This window comes from Triticum urartu, chromosome 2, assembly GCF_003073215.2.
Source record: "Triticum urartu cultivar G1812 chromosome 2, Tu2.1, whole genome shotgun sequence".
Lineage (NCBI taxonomy): Eukaryota > Viridiplantae > Streptophyta > Magnoliopsida > Poales > Poaceae > Triticum > Triticum urartu.
Genome location: NC_053023.1, coordinates 114,993,864 through 114,999,476, shown reverse-complemented (window position 1 = coordinate 114,999,476; position 5,613 = coordinate 114,993,864).

The window sequence follows — 5,613 nt, the reverse complement described above, 5'->3', positions numbered from 1 at the left end:
CTCTGAGAGGTCATCAGGAAAATCTCTTGATGTTCCCCCACGACGCTGTCTGCCTCCCTTCCTTGCAGATTTCTCTGTAGCCATGAACTTTAAAATGAATGGCTTCAACACGTCAAACGCTTCAGAGGCTTTCGCTTGCTGGACAAACAGGAACTGGCTTCGGGAGAATTTATATGATGTTGTAAGAATTCTGCAAATGAATGCAGACTATGAGAACCAAGGGATTCTCCCACGGACATGTACCTGTGACAGCATTAAGGTGCGAGGGAAGGGGAAGAGATCATATGCATTCTCAGAAGATTTTGAAGATAAATCAGTTTAGAAGACATTGACCTCATCGTGCGAAGACATTCACTCATAGATAAGGAGTTGGTTCCAGATTTGTACGAATCCAGAGATCAGTACAAGTGAGGAATCTAACTGCTTTGTGAAGCATAAGTGAACATACTAGGCATAATATGAGATGCAGTATGAAGTGGATCCAACATGTGTGGACAGAAACTACTTGTGGTAGAAAGTGACGAATCTGTAGGATCAAAGGGGCCGTAAAAAAGGAAGTTTTATTTACCACACAAGGAACTGCTAGACGGAGTGGAAGAGGAGGCCGAGCAGTTCGATCGTCCGTGCCCTAACTTGGCGACGGAGGACACCTACGGCGACAGCGGAGAGGACGATGTCCACGGTCGGCGTGAAGACGGCGTCGGAGAGGTTGCGGCAGCTAAGCGCTTCGTCGCCAGCGTCGTCGAGGGCTAGCGGTGGCGCTATGGTTCGTGCGAGAGTGGAAGAAAAGATAATGACTGTGGTGAGGCGTCTATTTATAGGGACAGGGGCGGCTCAGTGTTATTACACAGGTGCCCCTGGCGATTCACATCTGAGGAACACGTGGCCATCATGCAGCATATCGGAGGTTGTTCCACGTCCCACGCACGCCTGGATTGTCGGGTGGTCGTTCCCACTTCTCTGGGTTTCAGGTGAGGGAATTAGCATTGAAAGCGGACTTAATGTTTGTCTCTGTATCTTCTGCTGACAAGGACGCAGAGAAGACATTTGACAGTTTCAAAAGAATGCATATGATTTGGAGAGATAGAGTTTGAGATAGAAAGCATAGAGAGGTTAGGGTCCGATCACATTCACTTAGTTCAAAAGATTCAACAAGAAGACATAGCTATAAGTGAATGCTGTAGAGGACAGAACACTAGTATAAATATATATAATCAACATAGTGAAGATAATCATGAAGACATGTTGAGATTGAAGCCAAACCAAATGTGAAGACATAGCAAATGTAACGCCATGAGTGAAACACTTCAAACAGAACCTTTGGTGGTGGCGTTACCCACCATATAGGAAGTATTTGACCCAGACACGGCACACAATTATCGCGGCGCTCTGAAGTCAAATTCCACATTAATGTATTCACACTTAGAATGTATGTCTTCATTGATTGAAGATATACTTTACTTCATGTGTTGCACATCTAAGTCATCAATATGCATAAGTGTTAGGATGTGTGCCTGATCACAGGACATTTGAGGATTCCAAGATATTTAGCTCACACCGTAACTTGCAAAATCTCTTCTCATCCAAGGGCTTGGTGAAGATATTTGCCAATTGTTCTTCAGTGTTGACATGTATGATATCAATGTCTTCCTTCACAACATGATCTCTGAGAAAGTGATGACGAATCTCAATGTGCTTTGTCTTTGAGTGCTGAACTGGGTTGTTGGCAATCTTGATGGCGCTTTCGTTGTCGTAGTAGAGTGGCACTTGCTTCAGATGAATGCCATAGTCTTTGAGTGTTTGCTTCATCCACAGAAGCTGAGCGCAGCAAGATCCAGCAGCAATGTATTCAGATTCAGCAGTGGAGAGAGATACACAGTTCTGCTTCTTTGAAGACCAACATACAAGTGATCGTCCCAGAAAATGACATGTGCCTGATGTAGACTTGCGATCCACCTTGTCACCAGCATAATCAGCATTGGAAAATCCAACCAGATCAAACTTTGAGCCCTTTGGATACCATAATCCTAGAGTTGGGGTGTGAGCCAAATATCGAAGAATTTGCTTCACCGCTAAGTGATGCGACTCCTTTGGTGCCGCTTGGAATCGAGCACACATGCAAACACTAAGCATAATATCTGGCCTAGATGCACATAGATAAAGTAAAGAACCAATCATGGAGCGGTATACCTTTTGATCGAACTCTTTACCATTGTCGTCGGGACCCAGATGATGTTTGGCTGGCATTGGCGTCGTGAAGCCTTTGCAGTCTTGCATACCGAACTTCTTTAGGCAATCTTTGAGATACTTCTCTTGAGATATGAAGATGTCGTTGCATTGCTGTCGTATTTGAAGACCGAGGAAGAACTTTAGCTCTCCCATCATGGACATCTGATATTGCTCTTGCATCATATATCCAAACTCTTCACTGTACTTCTGATTGGTGCAGCCGAAGATGATGTCATCCACATATATTTGGCACACAAACAGTTCACCATCATATGTCTTCGTGAAGAGAGTGGGGTCGAGGGAACCAGGTATGAAGCCTTTGCTCTTCAGGAAGTATTTGAGTGTGTCATACCAAGCCTGAGGGGCTTGTTTGAGGCCATACAGTGCCTTGTTGAGCTTGTATAACATGTCAGGATGTTTTGGATCTTCAAAGCCAGGCGGTTGTGCAACATACACTTCTTCTTCAATCTTGCCATTGAGAAAAGCGCTCTTCACATCCATTTGATATAGAAGTATGTTATGATGATTTGCATAGGCCAGCAGTATGCGTATGGCTTCAAGTCGAGCCACAGGAGCAAATATTTCATCGAAGTCAATCCCTTCCACTTGAGTATATCCTTGAGCAACGAGACGAGCTTTGTTTCTGACAACTTGACCATGCTCATCTTGCTTGTTGCGGTATATCCATTCGGTGCCTATTATATTGTGCTTCCGAGGATCAGGACGCTTAACCAGTTCCCATACATTATTCAGCTCAAACTGTTGAAGCTCTTCTTGCATAGCTTGAATCCATTCAGGTTCCATGAAGGCTTCTTCAACTTTCTTGGGTTCTGTTATTGAGACAAATGCGAAGTGCCCACGGAAATTTGCTAGCTGTGTTGCCCTTGAACGAGTGAGCGGACCGGGTGCATTGATGCTATCAATTATTCTCTCAATCTGCACTTCATTGGCAACACGAGGATGTACAGGGCGAAGATTTTGCTCTTGTTGATCATTGTCATTGTTAGAGGGATTGTCTTCAGGCTGAGCATTGTCTTCAGGTTGATCAGGTGCGGAGATGATAAGTTCCTCTTCAGGTTGAGCTTCAGAGGGTATGATTTCTCCAGTTCCCATTAGTTTGATTGATTCACTAGATGGAACTTCATCTAGCACATTTGGCAGATGCTCTCTTTGTGAACCGTTAGTCTCATCGAACCGCACATCCACTGTTTCAACCACTTTATAATGAAAGAGATTGAAGACTCTGTAGGAGTGTGAATCCTTTCCATATCCAAGCATAAAGCCCTCATGTGCTTTTGGTGCAAATTTTGAAGTGTGATGTGGATCCTTGATCCAGCACCTGGCGCCAAATACTCTGAAGTAACTGACATTTGGCTTCTTGCCAGTAAGGAGCTCATAAGATGTCTTGTTCAGAAGCTTGTGAAGATAAACATGATTGATTGTATGGCATGCAGTATCAATGGCTTCAAGCCAGAATTTTCTTGGAGTCTTGTATTCATCAAGCATCGTTCGGGCCATCTCAATGAGTGTTCTGTTCTTGCGTTCGACGACGCCATTCTGCTGTGGCGTGTACGGGGCTGAGGATTCATGTGTGATGCCCAAAGTATCAAGATATGTATCAAGGCCAGTGTTCTTGAATTCAGTGCCATTGTCACTTCTGATGTGCTTTATCTTGGCGCCATAGTTGTTCATTGCTTGATTTGCGAAGCGTCTGAAGACATCCTGCACTTCAGTCTTGTAGAGGATTATGTGCACCCAAGTATATCTAGAATAATCATCAACAATGACAAAGCCATAGAGACAAGCAGTAGTAGTAAGAGTTGAGTAATGAGTGGGACCGAAAAGATCCATGTGGAGCAGTTCGAAGGGTCGAGTTGTTGTCATGATTGTCTTCGAGGGATGTTTGGCCCTCGTCATCTTTCCTGATTCACAGGCACCGCATAAGTGATCTTTCTTGAACTTGACGCCCTCGATGCCTATGACATGCTTCTTCTTTTCAAGGGTGTGGAGGTTCCTCATGCCAGCATGCCCTAGCCTCCGATGCCAGAGCCAGCATTCTGAAGCTTTTGCTAGAAGACATATGGCAAGATGTGGTCCTGCTGAGAAATCTACCACGTACAAATCATCCTTCCTATACCCTTCAAACACTAGAGACTTGTCAGATTCCATTAGAACAAGGCAATGATATTTTCCAAACATTACGATCATATTTAAATCGCAAAGCATTGAGACAGACATTAAGTTGAAGCCAAGGGATTCAACAAGCATGACTTTATCCATGTGTTGATCCTTTGAGATTGCAACTCTACCTAGACCCAATACCTTACTTTTACCAGTGTCAGCAAATGTGATGTGACTCTTGTCGGATGGACGGAAGGTTGAGTCCATAAGAAGGCTTCTTTTGCCAGTCATGTGATTGGTACACCCACTATCAATAATAAATTCTGAAGCAGCTGGTGTCGTACCCTACAGTGCAGTCAGGGGGATAGGATTCATGAAGAGAATTGTGAAGCAAAAACATTTGACGAACCAGTGGGTTATGAAAGCTTAGAACGAGATTAGGACTGATAAGGAGAGTAGCAAGTGATTCAGGAACGAAGTACATAATAAGACCATTCGGGCATTTGATCTTGCGCCCTACAAGATGTTTAAGGTCCCCAGCAATAGCGTCAGACGATTTTGGTTTTCTACTGGAGACCCTTTCCTGCAAAAGAGAGTTAAGCTTTCTTAGCCACCCACATCTTCAAGGATGGCTTAGAGGCAATAAGTCTAAGTGCAGCATCTGAGAACTTTGGCTTTGGAGCCCTAGCAAAAAGTCTTGCAGGCGGACAATAGTACTCATAAGAATAAGCAGAATAGTTCTTGGTCTTATGAACATGGCGGTTTGATGAACCGCGCTCATATTCATAGGCCTGAGTAGGTTTCCCTGCAAAACATTTGCGTTAGTGCGACTCAGGTGAGTCCTCTGTCTGTATGAAGCCTTTGGACCGTATGAAGCCTATGGTCTGGGGTTTGTCTTCTTCACCTGTGGTGTCATGATGACATTCACAGGAAGATTCTCCAAACACTTTTTCGGCACCCAGATCTTCTTCATAGGCGTCCCATTCCTGCAGTTAGTACCAATATACCTGGCAAACACTTCACCATTCTGATTCTTAAACAGTTTATAGTTTGCATCAAAGGATTCATCAATGACAATGGGGTTAGCACAAGTGAAGCCAGATAGAGTGGATGGATCTGCTGAAGGTTCTTTTGCAGCAACCCATGTGGTTTTGGGGTACTGCTCAGGTTTCCAGTAAGAGCCATCAGCATTCATTTTCCTTACGAACCCAACACCCTCTTTCCTCGGGTTTTGGTTCAGGATCTGCCTTTTGAGGACATCAC